A 21,673-nucleotide genomic window follows, 5' to 3' on the forward strand; every position below is an offset into this window, starting at 1 on the left:
GCACAGCCTTATAGTTGCTGTATGTGGGACATGGCCTCAGCATGGCCGGAGAAGCGGTGCGTTGGTGCGCGCCCGGGATCCGAACCCGGGCCGCCAGCAGCGGAGTGCGCACACTTAACCACTAAGCCACGGGGCCGGCCCTATACAGTCAGATTTTTAATATGCAGCCACCACTTAATACCAGAAGGAAATGCAAAGACAGCCTTTTATAGGTATTGAAGGATAACCCCCAAGAAGAGGGCAAAATACACAAAAGAAGGTGATGTGGAAGAAAAAGAACTGTGTGAAAGTTCTTCCTGCGCTTTCAAGATTGGGGGAGAAATGGCCATGTTGCAGCAGAAAGGTTGTGATCAGCAACAGATGTGTGCAACTCAATCAGTCTTCCTTATAGAAGAAAAAGAACAAATTCACCATAGAAAAAAAAGAAAAGGGCCTGTGTGGTAGGAAATTTCCAAGCTGCTAGGGAGAAAGCCTGGCCTTCAGGAAGTTGGCGAACCAAGAAGGGAACCAAGGAAGGGAGGATTCATGATCCAGCCCCATCAGGATGTTGACAGTGAGAGATAAGATCTCCCTGCCATAAAGTCATAGTCACCCTAGAGGCACCCAATTTAAAGGAAAAACCCCCAAACCAGAATTAGTCAAAGTGGACCTGACTAGGAAAAAAAAATTATCAGGAACAGAGTCAGGCCAATCTGAGCCTATACTGTACTGATTCCTCCCTGGCCCCCAACCAAGCCAGTAAACTGCACCAAGGGAAGTTTGACAGCAGATGTTGAACATCCTAGTCCAACAGCCCAAAGAGAATTTCAGGATGTTAAGATCTTATCCCAGGAATTTAAATGTGACTAATTGCAAAGTGGCAAAATGTGGTAGCGAAGGTTATTGGACAGAGCAAGATTATATCCAAAGGAAGTCAGGGCAAGTCAGAGATGCATGCAAGGTACTCAACAGGGGAAGAATATTTGGAGAAGGCTACATGCAAAAAGAGCTCAAAATATCTCCCCAGGCCTTCCTCAGAGTTGAAACCATTCAGAAGACAATGAATCAGAAACATAGGCTGCATTAGAATACATGATAGCTGTGGCCTGACATGGTTCTGCCACTTTTGATGATGACAGGACCCCCATCCCCTCTACACCACCACCACCACTTGGCTTGAATTCTAAACAGACCACTAAATCAAGAGGCACTGGTAATACCCAAGGTTCATAGGAGAAGCCCTCAAAGGCAGTGTCCTGAATCAAAGAAGCTTTGTTTATCATTTATAGACGTGTGATTTCCTGTTGGTATGACCCAGACAGTATGTTAGTTAAATGTAGGGTTTATTTTTATTTAGGTATGGCGAGGCAGATGACTGGGAGACAACTGACATTGAAAAGATAGCTTATGGTGCTCACAGATCCCAAGAGGCGATGGCACACTACTCCACAGGGGCCACACAGTGAAGCACCAGGGTCAGTCAGGAGGCAGAGGGAATAAACTGAAAACGTGGGCAAAAGCTTTTACTGTGGTTTCTGTGGGAAGGAACAGGGAAGGCAGGGTAAACAGGTTTAGGATTAGCTGATCTGAATAATTTCAGCAGACTCTGGGGCATAGGGACTGCCCTAGTTGTCTGGTACCTGGCCCTAGGGTGATTAAAGCAGAAGGAAAGTAGCCCAGAGCTGAGAGCCCTGTAAAAGTCTAATGAAGGAGGCAGTTGCCTTACGGTTGATAGGGCGGTTGCATTATCAGACAGGGAATGAAGAACAGGCTCTGGGTTGCTTGGTTTGCATATGAAAGGCACAAATCTCTAGGAACTGGCTAGAATTGAATCTGTCTTGTGGGGAGGGGGGGGTTAAGTGGACTCTAGAAGAAGGGCCAAGATCTTTTATCTCAACTCCAAGATATTTAATTATACCCAACACCAGAGCAGTAAGGACAAAGACTCAAAACCAATGTCAAGTTAATAAAATTTTAGACTATTTCTTCCCTCCTCTGAAGTAGTACTCAAGTCCCTCAGAAAAGAGTAAAAGAAGGAAAAGCAAAGTATATGAGCAGCAACGAGGAACCTTCTGTCCCAGTGGTGTCCCCCTCTGTGCTGACACTCCATGAAGATAGTGAAATAAGGCAGTAATAAGGACTGCTGTTTATTGAACCGCCATGAGGTGTCGAGGCTTCGGCGAGTGGTGGGACCTAAGGCCCAGATTTCACTCTTCGTGGAAATCTATTAATACCTGTCCAATAGAGCTGTGACGAGACAGGGAATGAACAAGAAAGGCGCTTATGACAGGACCAGAATTGAGGACTTGGTCTGCGGCCCTGCTGCAGCTGCCACACGGCCCGGGACCAGCCTCACCCAGCCCCGAGAGGCTTCAGGCCTGGTCAGACAGACGGTGAGACCTCAAGCCCTCAGCCTCTGCCCCTGCCCCCGAGCCTGAGGGCTAAGTGTCCCAAACTCTCTCTGCAGGACCCATATCCAGAACGTGGAGGATGCACACAGCCCCGTCGGGACTTGCTGCCAGAAGAGCTGATCTCCCACGAAGCTCCCTGGTGCCCACGGTGAGGCCAGCAGGAAAGGTGTGTGGGAGCCCAGGGTAGAGGCTGGAGACAAGGCTACATGCCCCGCAGACTCCAGGACTCCGTCTCCTGGGGCCTGGTGACACCTCCAGCAGATAGAACTGGAGGGCAGGCTGGGCACCAGGCAGAACATCAGAGGCCGCTGTTTTCATCCTGCATTTGATACCTTCTGCACTTCTCAGACCTGGTGTTAGATAGGCTCTGCAGCTGTGTTTGTCTCCCTTGGAGGTGGAGGGAAATGAGGGTTTTTAAAAGAGCTGTATTGAGCTATAATTCGTATACCATACAATTCACCCTTTTAAAGCATACAGTTCAATGGATTTTAGTATGTTTATGGAGTTGCACAGCCATTGTCACTATCGAACTTTAGGACTTTTTCATTTCCCCACAAAGAAACCCCGTACTTATTTCTAGTCTGTCCTAATTTTCCTCCCTCCCCTCCACCCTCCACCCCAGGCCTTTGTTTTGTTGTTAGTGCCTTCGCGACTCCTAGTGACCCTGTGTACAGCACAGCGGAACCCTGCCTGTTCTTTTCGCACCAACCTCTCACCTTCCAGCACTCTATCAGACAGTGCTCTGCTGCTATTCACGGGGTTTCCATGGCCAATTTTTTCGGCACTGGGTGGCCAGGTCTTTCCTCCTAGTCTGTCTTAGTCTGCAAGCTCTGCTGAAACCTGTCCCCCTGGGTGACCCTGCTGGTATTTGAAATACTGGTGGCACCACTTTCAGCATCACAGCAACATGCAGCCACCACAGTATGACAACCGACAGATGGGTGGTGTGATTCCCTGACCGGGAACCTAGGCCTCAGCAGTGAGAGCTCAGAATCCTACCCACTAGACTACCAGGGTTGGCTGCTCCAGGTGTGGGCAACCACTAGTCTACTTTCTGTCTCTGTAGATATGCTTATTCTGGACATTTCATATGAATGGATCCTACAGTTTGTGATCTTTTATGCATCGTTTCTTTCACTTAGCGTGATGTTTTCAAGGTTCACGTAACTTGTGGCGTATGTCAATACAGTCATGTCCAGCATAACGATGTTTCAGTCAGATATGGATGGCATATACAAACGGTGGTCCCATAAGATTAGTACCAAATAGCCTAGGTGTGTAGTAGGCTGTACCATCTAGGTTCGTGTAAGTACACTTTATGATGTTCACACAACAACAAAATCGCCTAACGACGCTATCTCAGAGCGTATCCTGGTTGTTAAGTGACACACTTCATTCCCTTTATTGCCAAATAATATTACATTGTATGAGTATCCCACATTTTAAATAATCATTCATCAGTTTGATCGACATTTGGGTTATTGCTGCTTTTTGGCAATTATGAATGATATTGCCGTGAGCATTCATGTACAAGTCTTTGTGTGGATGTATGTTTTCATATCTCTTGGGTATACACCAAGGAAAAGCTGGGTCATATAGTAACTCTGTGTTTAAACATCTGAAGAACTGCCAAACTTTCCCAAAGTGGCTCCACCACTTTAAATCCCCACTAGCAGTGTATGAGGGTTCCAGTTTCTCCTGTATTTGTCAACACTTGTTGTTATTTGTCTTTTTGATTATAGCCATCCTGCTGTGTGTGAGGTGTTATCTCATTGTGGGAAAATGCATTTTAACAGTTGTTTCCTCATTATGAAAATATTATATAAACAATTTTGAATATTTTGAAAAATTGCTTTTAATATGTGTATTTCTTTCCAGACTTTGCTATGCATATTTACATTGTTTACATAATACATAGTTTTAAAAATAAAAGTGAAAAAACTCTTAACATTTAATCATAAACATGTTATGTTTATGTAAACTCTTCCTACACATCATTTAAAACAACTTTGATATTCTCTGAGGTGGATATACCATATTGACTTAACCATTCTATTTTTCTTTGACGCTTAGGTAGTTTTCAATATTTTGATATTATGAGACTTGTTTTACATTTTTATGCATAATTGTTTTTGCTTAAAAATTATTTTATTCCAAAAAACATCAAACTTTTCCTGAATTTCAGGAAAACCCAAGTTTCTACCAGTGGGCTGCTGCTCTTTTCTTTCTACTGAGTTACGCACTCAAGTGGTTAGTTATCAGTGCTAACTTCTCCTCTGAGCTGCAGACTCATCAGCTCAATTGCTTCCCAACCTTGGTTTCCCACAATCACACCAAACCTAAAATCTTCAAAACTTAGCCCATTATCTTCCTCTACCACCAACCTGTTCTTCCTCTTTATTTCCAGTATCAATAACTAGCACCCAGTCATCCAAGGAAGAAACATGGGAGCCATTTTCCCCCTTCCTCCTGCACATAACTAGTCAATCACAAGTTTCGCTGATTTTGTCTGCTTTTTCTCAAGTCTGTGTCTCCTCTCAGGTCTCACTACTACACTGGTTTGCAGGCTCTCAACATCTCTCACCTAAGCTGAACAGTAGCCTCCTACTTGATCTCTAATCCTTCAGTGCTGCCCCTCTTAAATTCCTTCCCCTCTCTACTGCTAGACAACCTGCCAACAACAAAATCATCACGAGATACCCCTGTTTAAAATCCTTCTGTGGCCCTCTATAGCCCTCTAAATAAAGTCTGCACTTCTTAATATGGTGTATAGGGCTCTCTATTTTGGCAGCTTCTGGTACTCTCTGCTCCGCATTTGCTACTGTAGTCATAGATAAACGTTTACAGTTTTCCCTGAAATCCTCATGCTGTTCAGTCCTTCCATGTGTTTGTTTATTATGTTTTTTCTGTCTGGAATTTCCTCACCACTTTTTTTTCTCCGGGCTAATTATTTATTGTCCTTCAAGCCCAAGCTCAGGCATCATCTTCAGAAAATCTACCTTGAAGTTCCAGAGTGGGCCAATGGGCCTTCTTTCTGCTCCACACAGGGTTGATCTCTATCTTTTCACTTTAAACATACTCTTAAACCTACTTCCTGAGTATAAAGTTTCTTACAATTTCAATATCTATAGTCTTTCCATGTCTTTTTCTTCTGTTTATAATTTCTGTTGCCTCCTGCTTGTGGTAGTTTGATTCCTCATGTTTGCTAGATTTCATTAACAGCTCATATTTGGCTGAACTTGAACGTTGAGAATCCTGAGGGACCCGAATTGAGATGACTGGCCTTAGTTTCTGCTGGGTGCTAGGGGTCACTGCCAATCAGGAACCGTTTCAATTTAACTTAACTTGATTGAGGTTTCTTGAACTGTGAGTGTGGCATAAACTCAAACCCCGGCATGAGAATAAAGCTGCTTACAAAACATTAGGGAAGACTATTAAAATTATTAATGTTTTTAAATCCAGTGGCAGCAGACGCAGAGTGATTTGCTTGTTGGTTCACTTTGCCAGCATATAGATTTTTCCCAGTTTATCTTTTCAACTAAAGATATATCCAGTTTGGGTGCCTGGATTTATGTGGAGGTCTCAGATTCAGCTGCACACTTCGTCAGGTTCAAATCCTATTGCTTGGTTAACCAGCAAAACTTTAGATTCCCAGGAATATGTCAGAGCTTTTCAAAACCCTCTCTTGACATCTTATTTCGCAGTTGTGTTTTTTAAGCATTTCGGTTACCTGTTGTTTGCCCCACCTCCTGTCTACCACTTTAGGCAGCCACATGTTAACCAACAAGGCTCTAGTTTTTTGGTTTTGACACACTTCCAGAGCATCTGTGGTTTCTGTGTTGGCTTAGTGCTTTAGTTTCAGCTCTAGAGTGTGAGAGTGTGTGTGTGCGCGCGTGTGTGTGCACATGTGAACATTTAGTAGTCCTCTTACCTTCTTGTGAGTTTAGCAATGTATTTAACAGTATGTCTGAAAGTAATATCAGTGAAAATGGCAAAGCAGAGACCTCCAAAAATTCTTCCCTTTATAAAAGCAACAAGAACACTGGCAAAAATGATGAGAATCAACTTTTTCAAACCTCTGGTAATTAACCAAAGGTTTGCAGCAATTTAGGGAGTATTTATTTAAGAACATAGGCTGAATTTGAGTGAGAACAGGGAGCTCTGTGGTATTCTAACTTGCCCTATTCCTGTCACACCCTCCCCAGCTCCATAGTGGCCTTGAAAACCAACATCCAGCAATCATGGTGAAAACCAGCCTCCTGGATGCCACTGAAGGGGACAAAAGGGGATTGGACTCCTTCAAAGCCCCATTCCCAGAGAACTGTCATTATTTGACCTATCTAGTGGGTTCCTGGAAAACCCCACGCAAAAGACTGTCTTTATTTGACCTGACTTGTAAGTCCTCCAGCCTTTTCCCTGGGACATTTGTTGAAAACAATCAATCAGAGGCAATTGTCAAACATCATGGCTGCCTGAGGTGTAGATAACAGTTGGGGCAAACAACAGGCTAATCAAAATGCTTAAAAGAACAAGCTGTGGAATGAGATGTCCATAGGGAGCTCTGAAAAGCTGCAACATATTCCTGGGAATCTAGAAGGACACCTGCACATCTTGGGATGTGCACATGTCCAGGACTTTGCATACTTAGGAAAGACGTGAAAAGGCCCGAAGCTCTCACCTCTGGCTAACCTTGAGGCTATGCTTAAGGAGAAAATGAAGTTCACAGTGGAGCTGTAAACTCTTTGGCTAAATGTTGAAGGCACGCTCTAACATGCACACAAAGCCCCTTCTTAACGACTGAGAGACTTACTGGCTCCAGGCATCTGAGGGAATCTCTGTCCAATGACTAGCTGACCATTGTGCTAACCAAGCTGACTTTAGTGGCCACACTGCACAAAGAACAGAGTTTACAAAATTAGTTTAGAAAAGTCACTAAACAAACAAAAAAACAGCATCAATAAACCCTGGGGAACGGGAAAAATCTGATTTCCAGTTGTTATATTCTTTAGAAAGTCCAGTTTTCAACAGAAAATTAAGAGACATAGAAAGAAACAAGGGCTGTGACCTTCAGAAGAATTTCTTGGCCTTTTTTTCATCCTCTTATATGAGACAGGAAGGCTAGAGGGGGCTTGCGTTGTCTTATTGCCCTTGCCCAAGGTCAGGTAAGGCTTTGGTAAAGTAGTTTCTCTTTGGGGCAGGTCTTTCTCGCAGAAAACAGAATGCTCAGGGCATATTTCAAAATGATCTGGCCTTAAGGTCATCAGTGACCATGATTTATTCATTTTTGTATCTTGCAAATTGCTTTAGAGAAGTACTAAATAAATATGACTGGAATGTTTTTTTTCCATGTCTTCAACGGTGACCATTACTCAACATCAGAACATGTACCAACACAGACTGTCAAACTGATCTGTCTTTATTTATTCCTCTTTTTGTGGTAATTTTTATATCATAATTTCCAAACAGAAATTTCTAATGCTTCATCTACGTTTTTAAAACTTTCTTTCCATGTTTGTTTTCATTTGTTTCCACTTTCCAGATTTACTGTACCAGGAATATGGGTGTATTTTTGATTTACAACTAATAATTCATTGCTTCCTCTTAATCCTGTGAAATCATAGCTTGAGTAAACGAAATGTTTTTTTCCTGAGTCTTGTATTAACCTTGACTATTTTAGTCAAATTTAATACTAGCTAGAAAACACTCAGCCCTCTGGTCCTTCTCTTCAATCCACAGGGAAAGGCAAAAGCTTAACGTAACCTTCTTCAGAATCAGAATATGTAAGATGCATCCCCTCCATCAGATGCAAAAAAAAAAAGTAACAGGCAAGAGAGTCTACTCTGAGATTATTATCCGGGGATCTTTGATCTTGGTACCTCTCCCTCCCCCCACTTCTTTAAGGAGAACAGTGTCTGTGTATCTGTTATTGTTTTTGTTTAATTATTTTATTGAGGTCATATTGGCCTATAAGATTGTGTAAATTTCAGTTGTACATGATTATATATCAGTTTCTGTATAGACTGCATGATGTTCAACACCAATACTCTAGCTTTTATCCCTTACCATATACGTGTGCCCCTTTATCCCTTTCACCCTCCCCCCACTCCCTTCCCCTCTGGTAACCACTAATCTGTTGTCCTTATCCACATGTTTATCTATCTTCCACATGTGAGTGAAATCATACTCTGTGTGTGTCTGTTTTTAAGCCCCTGCAGTCTTGAACCAAGTTCATTCTATTCCTCCCTCCACTATGATCTCATCAGAACCTCAGGAATCTATTGCTTGGAGTTGCCATGACGACAGGGTTCTTATTTCAGTACTGGTTGTACCCAGCACGAGGTAAAGACCTAAGGATGGGGGGGTCTCTGGACAAGGGCATCTCATCCCACCCTCTGCCCTCTATGTTGCCCTCTCATCCTCAGAGGGTTAGAGTGTAACCTCTTAGAGGGATGGCTGGCGCACTGAGGGGAGGAAGAGGGGTGGAGAGAAGGGGTAGGATGGGGGTCTTTGGGACAGATAGACAGAAAAGTTTGCCTTGTGCTCAGCTGTGGGGAGCATTCACTCCCATTCCTCTCCCCTCCCAGAGCCCCCTCATCCTCAGGGAATGGGGGACAACTAGGTGGATGGAGGGCCAAGTAGCAGTAACCTTGTTGCAGGCTGGGAATTGGGCCAAGATTTGACTTAACAGGCTTGGTTTTGGGAAATTAAAAATCAAAAAGAATGGGGGGCCAGCCTGGTTGCATAGTGGTTGGGTTCCCAGTCTCTGCTTCCCTGGCCCAGGGTTCGTGGGTTCAGTTCCCAGCTGGGAACTTACACACCGCTCATCAAGCCATGCTGCGGTGGTATCCCACTTACAAAATAGAGGAAGATTGGCACAGATGTTAGCTCAGGGCCAATCTTCCTCAGGTTAAAAAATAAAAAAATTAAAAATAAATAAATAAGAATGAAAAAAGGAAAAGGCATTATCCTGAAAGGCAGCAGGAGAGAAAACTACTACCAGGGTCTCAAGCTAAGTTCTCTCCCACTTAGGAAAAGTTGTACCCGAGTCAAATATCTGAGTCCTGCACCCCACCGCCCCGTAGCCCGTCCACCGCTGCACCCGTCCGCCACTGCGCCCCGCTCTGCCCTTCCACCCTACCGCCCCCCACTCCCCCCCACTCCCCCCCACTCCCCCTCCGCCCCTCCGCCCGTCGCCCCCCACCCCCACCCCCCCACTCCCCCCACCCCACCCCAGCCCCTTCCGAGCCGCAGCGCCTCAACGAAGGCAGCATTTTCTGCAGGTAAGCGGATCTGGGGCTTGCAAGGAGGAGGGGACCCCCAAGTCATCAGGCTCTGCCTTGGTTCTCCGGGCCCCTCTCTGGAACAGAAGGCGGAGGCCTCGGAGCTTTGGGATTCCTGCTTCCACTGAGCGTGAGCTGGTATCCCTTGAAAGTCAAGAATTTACAGGTGGTTTTTGGCCCCAAGCCCAAAACTCAAAATGAACATTTATGCCCAAAGTGATCTGTTTCTTAAAAGTATTTTCTGTTGGTTTTCACTTTTCTCTCCTTGCGCAGAGTTTAGATGCTTGTGGCACGTTTTCTGGCAGGCTCAGTGCAGACATGATGTCACTACTGATTAACTTGACAATGTACTTGGCAATGTCGCCCTATTCTCCAGTAACTTCCAGTTTTCTTGCATGACGTAAATCTGCTCTGTGAAATGTTGAGAAGCACATCTCTTTGCTTTCCTATTCCTTTCATTTATTCTACAGAATTATTTCAGGGTCAAAATATGAATCACTGTGATGATGTAAAATTGGTTTGAAATGGGTTTTGTTTCGCTTTCTGGGTCCTGTGTAGCAAGTGGACAATCTTTAAAGTGTCCTATACTTGAGCTAAACTCGAATTTTACTGAACATTCAAAAAATATTTTCCTCTATTTCTTGAAGTAAAATAAAATACTGAGAGCAAGTACAGAATGCATATTTCACAGGATTGATAAAATTGCACAGCATTATAGATTTCGTAAGGTTTTGGATTTACGACTTTAGGAATGCTGATCCATACCTAATAAGTTCTAGGTGTGACTTGCTTTCTAAGTTGGGGATGTCATATGTGTTTTAAATACATTGAATATAAAATTCATGAGTGCTTTTCCTTTTCTTAGGTTGATTGTAGATTAAATTCAACAACAAGACAATGGTAATGCTATGCAGAGGTTAAAGATGAATGTTTTAGGTCTCTGGTTCAGCTGTTGCAGGAGTAATAGGTAAGTGGTAAGACTCAAATTTACTGAATTTTAAACATAATTATCAGCCTTGGCTAATGGAATAGGGAATACATGTGTACCTTCTTTCATAATAAATGTGAACTGTATGCAAGTGAAATTTGTCAAACTCACAATTTAAAGACCTTGTTTTATGCCTGTAATTTCCTTAAAAATTCCGCATCTTAGGCATTGTGCCAGTAATAGCATGCGTGTGCTAGTCATGGTCATTTTAAGCTTCTCCTCTGAGGGTTGGCTGGTTGCTCTGTCCAGGAGTGGTGAGCTAGTGTTGGACTCAGGAAGCCATTTTGCAGAGAAGGCTACTACAAGGGCTTCCGTTGTCCCGTCTTGATCAACACCTGAAACATGGTGAATTTCCACAGTGAAAGTCACAAATGAATTTTTATTAGTGAGATTAGTGGCTTACAAATCAGCGTGATGGACGTTGGAATTGTAGGAATATTCAAGATCTGTGGAATTGGCTAAAATATTTTAGAGACAGCCCACTCTTGCATCAACAGGATATAGGAATCTATTGAGTGAGGCTTGTAGTGTATATACCCTTAGGGATGACACCTTTATCCTTATTCTGTCTCCAGCCATTGGTTTAGGAAGGTTTCAGCCTCTGGAATATGGGGAATCTATTGGGAATGAGCCTTTTCTTAGAAAGTGGGGAAACCCACTTTCCTTAGAAGGCAGTTTAGCTACCTGCTTATTCATGTCCCATGGAGGAGTCACATCTATGTCCCCAAACAGTTTATCAAGGTATTCTTTCAGGCTTCATATACTACTCTCTCTGAAAGAAGTTCAGGTAACATCTAGGGACGTCTCATGCCCCATTTGCAGATTGGTGCCCCAAGCAACATTCTTAGCACTTGGCCTGTCATCTGGATCTCAGGGGTAATTTGTGTATCTGCCAGTTCTCCTTCTCAGAAGCCATCTGGAAAATCCAGTAATCATTCTATGGGCTACCTATGTCAAAAACTCAAATTCTTACCTTTTTGGTTATCCAAGTATTTTTCCCTGCTGTGATTTATTAGTGTATTCTGCACAGTCAATCCTGGTGTTCCTCCTCTTGAAAAGCAACTGATACATATAGAGGTCTTTCTTTTTGAGGTAGTCTTTTCTCTTAAAGCCTGAAGGGACTTCTGTGAGCCATGCTTCATGGGCATCAGGACACCCATCTAGAACGGGGAATGCTCCTTTCCTGGACCCTCAGCCCAGGCCAAGGGGTTTGATGACCCAAATTCTAGCTCTTCTTTCCACACAGCCTGCAAGAATGACATAATATCTATCTGTGCTTAGAGTTCTGAGCTGTTGATCAGAGTCCAAAATTGGTTTGTAGGGTAGAATAAAGAAAAACCATTTAATACAGTGTTTCTAAAATGTGCTCCTTACATATTTCCACTGTGAGAAAGAGGTTTGTGTAGTCAACTAAGTTCAGGAATCTTTGCATACTCTGGTCTCTCTCAGATAATCACAATGCTTATTAGCATACAAGTCCTGCAGCAAAAAAAAAATGTGTGCAATCAATAATTTCTCAAATTTATTGGACATTTGGAGAGTTAGGAAAGTGTTGTGGCTAAGAGCATGGATTCATTAACAGATGGGTTCAGATCTCAGCTCTACAATTTCAGGCTGGTGACGATGGACAAGTTACTCACTGTCTCTGTAGCCCATTTCTCTCATCTACAAAATGGGGATAATAATACTATATACCCCATGGGATTATTGTGAAAATTAAATGAATTATTATATGTAATGAGTGCTATTATTATTGTTAAATCCTATTAATATTTCCTCAAACTGGTGTTCCATTATATACACCTTGGGAGATGCTGGCTTACTAATATATTTCATATGACCCAAGGATGCCACAAGAACAAATGCTGGCATGTTCATTGAGACAGGTCTTGTAGAAAGCATTTCCTGTGACATTTATCTTTAGATCATTTGCAGATTTGATGCTTATTAAGCATATGTGATGTCCAAAAGCCCATTGAAGAAAACCTTTCAGTGCAAAAAAACATTTAAAAGCCAGATATATTGAAATGATGGAAAAATGGAATCGCCAAACATTTCAGTCGTCACCAGGAAGACCTAATACGATGTTAAAACCTACTTTTAGATACTTTTGAAATGGGAGAGAGATGATTCAGTTAATAAAAAGTAAGTTATGAGGTTAAAACGTCTACTTGTTCTAAAATTTCAGCATTCATTTTCTTAGTGTATGACTATTCTTATGACTCTTTCTAAAGACATTTAAATGCAAACTCTGAAAATCTTGTAAAATCTTCCATATGAGATGATAGCAAATAATTTCATGCCTTTTTAAAGGAAAGATGAGAGGTTTGAATACCACTTTCAGATCAAGTGCCTCCTCTATTAAATGTAACACAGCTGTTTCATGATTCATTTCTCTATTGTGGTTGAGTAACGGTAGAGAGGATTAGACACAGGTTGGTTCATTGATGAAACAGATTGGCTTGCCAGTTATATTTGAGAGACACTACATATTGGGCATCTGCTACACAGCTTTACATGTTCACGTTTTGCAGGCACACTAACTCATATTTACCGACATGTTAGAATCCCAGTTTATTAATTTTAATCTGATGTGTAGTTGGAAGGGGCAGAATGCTCATGATAGTTGGTTGGCAGCCTCTTCTCAGAATAAATATCTTCTTAGAAAACCCAGTCAGGGTTTGTTGATGAGGATAGTCAGGACAAAGGCAGTTGAGTGATCTCAAGGACATTCTGTGCCCTTCCCTCCTGTTGGGCTTCACCTCGCAAGTGGTCCAGGAAACCTCTGTCAGCCTGGTTGGAGCTCATGGTATGGTGGCCGACGTGAAAGCTTTGGGAGTTCTTCCTCTGCCTCCACGTAGGCTCTGCTCCCTTTCATGGCATTAGAACCTGCCTGTTAGTTTTTTACCTTGAAGTCAAGATGGCAGCATAGGCAGAATCTGAACTCACCTCCTCCCACGGACACAGCCAATTTACAACTACTCGTGGAAAATTACCCCGGAGAGAGAACTGAAAACTGGATAAGAGGAACACCTGCAACAAAAAACAATCCTAACTGAGGTGGAAGAGGCAGAAACTCCCTTCTGGAGAGGAAAAACGCCAACTTCACAAGCCGCCAGCTTCGTGGCCGCCCAGGAACAGCCCAGAGGTCCGCAGCCCTCCCTGGAGGAGCGGGGCCCTGAGCCAGGGAGGCCCCGCTGTGGGCATTTTGTGGACCCAGCACAATCGAGACAAGTGGCAGAATATCTGACTTTGCCTGCTACTAAAACATTGGGGAGTACCCCCAGAAAAGCTGGTTCACAAAGACACTAAAACCGGCTCTTAAAGGGCCACGCGCAAACTCACCCGTTTCAGAAAGCAACCTAAAATCACCAGAAAGAAAGGTGCACAGTGCTTTGGTGAAAAGAGACTCACCTGATAGGCTCTGAGTGCCTTGCAGTGAGAGGTGAGACCTGTCCAGGGACTGGGACATTGGCGGCAGCCATTGTTGGGGCCTGGTGTGGGTGTGCTGACATAGACGCCATTGGAGTTCTCGCTGGGGCCTGCTAGCCCAGAGTCTGCCCCACCCACTAGAGCACCAATTTAATCCAGCTCAGCCAGGGTGGGCAGCCCACCCTAGAGACTGGCCCCACCCAACAACAAGCCCTCAGGCAACTTGTGGGCCTGCATAGATTGGTGACTGGATTCTCTGCAGCCTGGCAGCTGAGCCCACTTCTGTGGGGCAGGGCGTGCACAAGGAGCGGGTGGAGAGTGTGGGGCGGTGGTGGAGTGTGTGGGGCTCCCGCCATGGAGAGACTGGGTCCACTTCAGGAGGTCAGGGTGCGCACACAGGGCAGGACTGTGTTGACTTGTGGGTGGACCTGTGGGCAGCAGGGCTCATCAGCTGCAGAAGACTTGTGCTTCTCAAAGACCCACATAGTGGGTTTGCCTCACCTTCCAAAGCCTGAAACAATTGGGTGCTCCTGTGCCTGAGGCCAGCCCCATCCAGCTGCAATCCTCAGAGAGCTGAAAAGAGACCTAAAGCCTGGAGGCTTACAGCAATTGTAAGCCCTGGAGCCTAACAACCTGCCATGCTGGGGGCCTACTCACTTAAAAGAAATACTGCAACACATATGTGGTATTAGAACTTGCAGCCAACTGTGCTGGGGCTCTCCACACCCGATAAAGAGACTGAAGGGCACACAACAACTACAAGCAGCTGAGCATTATAACAGCTGGCCAGGAGCATAACTCAGCCTCCCTGGGCACCTACAGGGAGAGCAAACACGCCACAACAGAAGGACACACGTAGCACACATAGGGGGCACCCCTGGAACATTGAGAACTGAGGGAAGTACACTGCTGGGCCTCCTAAGGCATCACTTATATAATGTCACCTACCCAAGAGCAGGAGATGTAGCTGACCTACCTAATACATAGACACAAGCACAGGGAAAGAGGCAAAATGAGGAGGCAAAGGAATACATTCCAAGTAAGGGAACAGGACAAAACCCCAGAAAAGGAACTAAGTGAAACAGAAATGGGCAACCTACCCGACAGAGAGTTCAAACTAAGAGTGTTAAGGATGCTCACTGATCTGGGGAGAAGAACGGATGAACTCAGTGAGAATGTCAACAAAGAAATGGAAGACATAAAAAAGAACCAATCGGAAATGAAGAATACAATACTGGAAATGAAAAATTCACTAGAGGGACTCAAAAGGACAGTAGAGGATACAGAAGAATGGATCTGCGAGCTGGATGAAAGACTAGAAGAAATTACCCAAGCTGAACAGGTAAAAGAGAAAAGAATTAAAAAGAGTGAGGACAGTCTAAGGGACCTCTGGGACAACATCAAGCGCACTAACATCCATGTTATAGGTGTCCCAGAAGGAGAAGAGCGAGACAAAGAGGCAGAGAATCTATTTCAAGAAATAATGGATGAAAACTTCCCTAACCTAAGGAAGGAAACAGACATCCAGGTACAGGAAGCACAGAGACCCCCAAATAAGATAAATCCAAAGAGGCCCACACCAAGACACATCATAATCAAAATGTCCGGAATTAAAGATAAAGAGAGAATCCTAAAAGCCACAAGAGAAAGACAAGTTACATACAAAGGAAACCCCATAAGGCTATCAGCTGACTTCTCAGCAGAAAGCTTACAGGCTAGAAGAGAGTGGCACAATACATTTAAAGTGCTAAAAGGAAAAAACTTACAGCCAAGAATACTCTACCCGGCAAGGTTATCATTCAAAATGGAAGGAGAGATCAAAAGTTTCCCAGACAAGTAAAAATTAAAGGAGTTTGTCAGCAAGAAACCAGTGCTACAAGAAATGTTAAAGGGAATGATTTAAGGGGAAAAGAGAAGACCACAAATAGGAAAAATTATCTATTTCCATGATAAGAGGGTAATGGATACAAATGCACAAAAAAGAGGTGAGATATGATATCAAAAACATAAAAGGAGGGAGGAGGGGAGTTAAAGAGTAGAGCTTTCAGACAGAGGTCAAACTAAAAAGACCATCAATTCTGTATAGAAGGAGAAAGGAACAGAGAAGGACTACTAAAACACTGAGGAAAAAAAAGTTGAAAAATGGCAGTAAGTACATACTTATCAATAGCTACTTTAAATATCAATGGACTAAATGCTCCAATTAAAAGGCATAGGGTGGCTGATTGGATAAAACAACAAGACCCATATATATGCTGCATATAAGAGACACACTTCAAACCTAAAGACACTCACAGACTGAAAGTGAAGGGATGGAAAATGATACTCCACGCAAATGGCAATGAAAAGAAAGCTGGGGTAGCAATACTCATATCAGACAAAATAGATTGTAAAACAAAAACTGTAAAAAAAGACAAAGAAGGTCGGTACATAATAATCAAGGGAACAATCCAACAAGAGGATATAACACTTGTAAATATCTATGCACCCAATGTAGGAGAACCTAAATATATAAAGCAATTATTAACAGACATAAAAAGAGAAATAGACAGTAACACAATAATAGTAGGGGACATTAACACTGCACTTATACCAATGGATAGATCATCCAAACAGAAGATCAATAAGGAAACATTGGCCTTAAATGACACACTAGAACAGATGGACCTAGTAGATATATATGTATATATATGTATATATCTACTATATACAGAGCATTCCATCCAAAAACCAAAGAATACGCGTTCTTTTCAAATGCACATGGAACATTCTCCAGGATTGATCACATATTAGGCCACAAAACAAGTCTACATAAATTTAAGAAGACTGAAATAATATCAAGCATCTTTTCTGACCACGAAGGTATGAAACTAGAAATCAACTATAGGAAGAAAATCAGAAAAGCCACAGATACATGGAGATTAAACAAAATGCTACTGAACAATGATTGGGTCAACGAAGAAATCAAAGGAGAAATCAAAAAATACCTGGAAACAAATGAAAATGAAAATACGACATGCCAGAATTTATGGGATACAGCAAAAGCGGTTCTAAGAAAGAAGTTTATAGCAATACAGGCCTATCTCAACAAACAAGAAAAATCTCAAATAAACAATCTAACAATGCACCTAAAGGAACTGCAAAAAGAAGAACAAACAAAGCCCAAAATCAGTAGAAGAAGGGAAATAATAAAAATCAGAGCAGAAATAAATGAAATAGAGACTAAAAAAAAAATAGAAAAAAATTAATAAAATCAAGAGCTGGTTCCTTGAAAAGATAAACAAAATTGACAAACTTGTAGCTAGACTCACCAAGAAAAAAAGAGAAAAGGCTCAAATAAGTAAAATCAGAAATGAAAGAGGAGAAATGACAACAGACACCTCAGAAATACAAAAGATTATAAGAGAATACTATGAAAAGATATATGCCAACCAATTCGACAAACTGGAAGAAATGGATAAATTCCTAGAAGCATACAACCTTCCAAAACTGGATCAAGAAGAAATAGAGAATTTGCATAGACCAATCACCAGTAAGGAAATTGAAACAGTAATCAAAAACCTCCCCAAAAATAAAAGTCCAGGACCAGATGGCTTCCCTGGTGAATTCTACCAAACATTCAAAGAAAACTTAATATCTATCCTTCTCAAATTCTTTCAAAAAATTGAGGAGTGGGAGAAGCTCCCTAACTCATTCTACGAAGCCAACATTACCCTGATACCAAAACCAGACACAGACAACACAAAAAAAAGAAAATTACAGGCCAATATCACTGATGAACATCAATGCAAAAATCCTCAACAAAGTACTAGCAAATCGCATACAACAATACATTAAAAAGATTATACACCATGATCAAGTGGGATTTATTCCAGGTATGCAGGGATGGTTCAACATTCGCAAATCAATCAACATAATACACCACATTAATAAAATGAAGAATAAAAATCACATGATCCTCTCGATAGATGCAGAGAAAGCATTTGACAAGATACAGCATCCATTTATGATAAAAACTCTGAATAAAATGGGTATAGAAGGCCATATATGACAAACCCACAGCTGATATCATCCTCAATGGTGAAAAACTGAAAGCTATCCCTCTAAGAACAGAAACCAGACAAGGATGCCCACTGTCACCACTCCTATTTAACATAGTACTGGAAGTCCTAGCCAGAGCAATCAGGCAAGAAAAAGAAATAAAAGGGATCCAAATTGGAAAGGAAGAAGTGAAACTGTCACTATTTGCAGATGACATGATTTTATATATAGAAACCCCTAAAGAATCCACCAAAAAACTTAGAAGTAATAAACGAATATGGTAAAGTTGCAGGATACAAAATCAACATACAAAAATCAGTTGCATTTCTGTACACTAACAACAAAGTAGCAGAAAGAGAAATTAAGAATACCATGCCATTTACAATTGCAACAAAAAGAATAAAATATCTAGGAATAAACTTAACCAAAGAGTTGAAAGATCTGTACACCAAAAACTATAAAACATTGCTGAAAGAAATCGAAGAAGACACAAAGAAATGGAAAGATATTCCATGCTCTTGGATTGGAAGAATTAACATAGTTAAGATGTCCATACTTCCTAAAGCCATCTATAGATTCAATGCAATCCCTATCAAAGTTCCAACAACATTTTTCACAGAAATAGAACAAAGAATCCTAAAATTTATATGGAACAACAAAAGACCCCGAATAGCTAAAGGAATCCTGAGAAAAAAGAACAAAGCTGGAGGTATCACACTCCCTGATTTCAAAATATACTACAAAGCTATAGTAACCAAAACAGCATGGTACTCACACAAAAACAGACACACAGATCAATGGAATAAAATCAAAGCCCAGAAATAAACCCACACATCTATGGACAACTAATCTTCGACAAAGGAGCCAAGAACATACAATGGAGAAAAGAAAGTCTTTTCAACAAATGGTGTTGGGAAAACTGGACAGCCACTTGCAAAAAAATGAAAGTAGACCCTTACCTTACACCATACACAAAAATTACCTCAAAATGGATTAAAGACTTGAATGTAAGACCTGAAACTATGAAACTTCTAGAAGAAAACATAGGCAGTATGCTCTTCGACATCATTCTTAGCAACATATTTTCAAGCACCATGTCTGACCAGGCAAGAGAAACAATAGAAAAAATAAACAAATGGGACTACATCAAACTAAAAAGCTTCTGCACAGCAAAGGAAACCATCAACAAAACGAAAAGACAACCTAACAATTGGGAGAAGATATTTGCAAACCATACATCTGATAAGGGCTTAATCTCCAAAATATACAAAGAACTCATGCATCTCAACAACAAAAAAACTAACAACCCAATTAAAAAGTGGGCAAAAGACCTGAACAGACATTTCTCCAAAGAAGATATACAGATGGCCAACAGACACATGAAAAGATGTTCAACATCATTAACTATCAGGGAAATGCAAATCAAAACTACAATGAGATATCACCTCACGCCCGTGAGAATGGCTATAATTAACAAGACAGGAAACAACAAGTGTTGGAGAGGATGTGGAGAGAAGGGAACTCTCATACACTGCTGGTGGGAGTGCAAACTGGTGCAGCCACTATGGAAAACAGTATGGAGATTCCTCAAAAAATCAAGGATAGAACGACCATATGATCCAGCTATTCCACTGATGGGTATTTACCCAAAGAACTTGAAAACACCATAAAGACACATGCACCCCTGTGTTCATTGCAGCATTATTCAGAAGAGCCAAGACTTGGAAGCAACCTCAGTGCCCATCAAGGGATGAATGGATAAAGAAGATGTGGTATATATACACAATGGAATACTACTCAGCCATAAGAAACGATGAAATCCAGCCATTTGTGACAACATGGATGGACATTGAGGGTATTATGCAAAATGAAAAAAGTCAGAGGGAGAAGGTTAAATACCGTATGATCTCCTTCGTTAAGTAGTAGATAATAACAACAACAAACAAACACATAGAGACAGAGATTGGATTGGTGGTTACCAGAGGGGGAGGGGGGAGGGAGGAGGGCGAAAGGGGTAATTCGGGACATGTGTGTGGTGATGGGTTGTAATTAGTATTTGGGTGGTGAACATGATGTAATCTATGCAGAAATAGAAGTATAATGATGTACACCTGAAATTTATACAATGTTATAAACCAATGTTACTGCAATAAACAAAAAATTAGAAAAATAAAAATAAATAAATTTCCTTCAAACCCCAAAAAAAAAAAAAAAAAGAAACTGTTTGTTACCATTAGTTAGATCACAGATGATTTGGCATTATTTTTAGTCTCCCTACTGAGACCAGGAGACCGACTGGTTCCTTGGGAAGATTTGAATGGTACTTCGGTTCCATCCATAGTACATTTACAGATCATCTGTAGTCAGTTACTCATGCAGCCGACTATTCCCATTCGGTTTTTGTGGATTCTCGGTTCAAGGTATGACATCTTCTGACGTGCAGACTGAGAGTGACAGCACAGTATGAAGTTTTCTTTACTATTGATGGTGATCATGCTTTTTTGTGAAGGATTAGCACATTTTTATGTTGCTTATCAAGCAAGAAGTTTTCAAGCAGAGCGTGAGTCGATCTTTTACGACTAGTTGATTCTCAGGTAACTATTTAGAACTTATATGTTAGAGCAAGAAGACAAAGTTCTATACTTCTGCTAGGTTTCATTATACTTAGCTGGAGCCTTTGACTCCCACGGTATCAACAGAAGAAATTAAAACAAATCTGAGAACAAAATTGTGCAGTGCTGGATGGTTTTCTGACTTAGGGTTTTCTGTAGAATAACAAGATTTACTTAATTGAACTCATTTCTGGGTCATTTTTTAGTCTTATTTCCAATCTGAGAATCCTACAGATATAGTTTCCTCTGCTTAAATAATTCTAAAATATTAGTAATCTAAGTTTTAAATAAATTAATATTTTAAGTATAACTTGGGCAACACATATTTTAAGGGAACTCTGTAGTGAATCTATCCGAAAATTAATTTTAAATTCCTTTATCAAGAATATATTGAGCACCTACTGTGCACCTGGCATTAATATAGGTGCTGATGATATAGATTAAAGACAAGGTCTTCGTTCTCTTGAAGTCTACATTGGGGCAGAAGAGGTGTAAAAGACTGAAGACAAATTAGTAAGTGAAAACGAAGCAGTAGTGAGAAGTGATGGTGAAAAATAAACATGTGACAGGGAGTGAGTGGGGCCTCCTTCTGGTTGAGGGTCAGGAAAATCTCTTTGAGATAACATTTTAAATGATGCCTGATTGACAAAAGGCAAATAACTGTTAACTTTTAGTTTTATATATTGAGAGCGTTATCATTGTTAGGAGTAAGGCATGTTTATACTGTAGCGACTTCCACCTTTTACTATTGAGATTTAGGGAAATTCCTATTTTCCTGTCAATAGGAGATCAGCCTCTTCTAAGGGTTTAGTGGTATTGGATTTCTCTTACTTTTCCATGTGCCATGTACACATTTATAACTGCTAAAAGTTCTAAAGATTTGAGACAGTACATTAGAGTATGTGAAATTTTGTTATTTTAGTTAGACAG

The 21,673-nt window shown here is 41.5% G+C and overlaps 1 protein-coding gene; it reads left to right on the plus strand.

Moving 5' to 3' along the window:
• Positions 1-21,673, plus strand: part of LOC131409894 (phosphatidylinositol 3,4,5-trisphosphate 3-phosphatase TPTE2-like) — a 233,745-nt gene that overhangs the window by 104,832 nt on the left and 107,240 nt on the right.

This window comes from Diceros bicornis, chromosome 9 (genome assembly GCF_020826845.1).
Source record: "Diceros bicornis minor isolate mBicDic1 chromosome 9, mDicBic1.mat.cur, whole genome shotgun sequence".
NCBI classification, from domain to species: domain Eukaryota; kingdom Metazoa; phylum Chordata; class Mammalia; order Perissodactyla; family Rhinocerotidae; genus Diceros; species Diceros bicornis.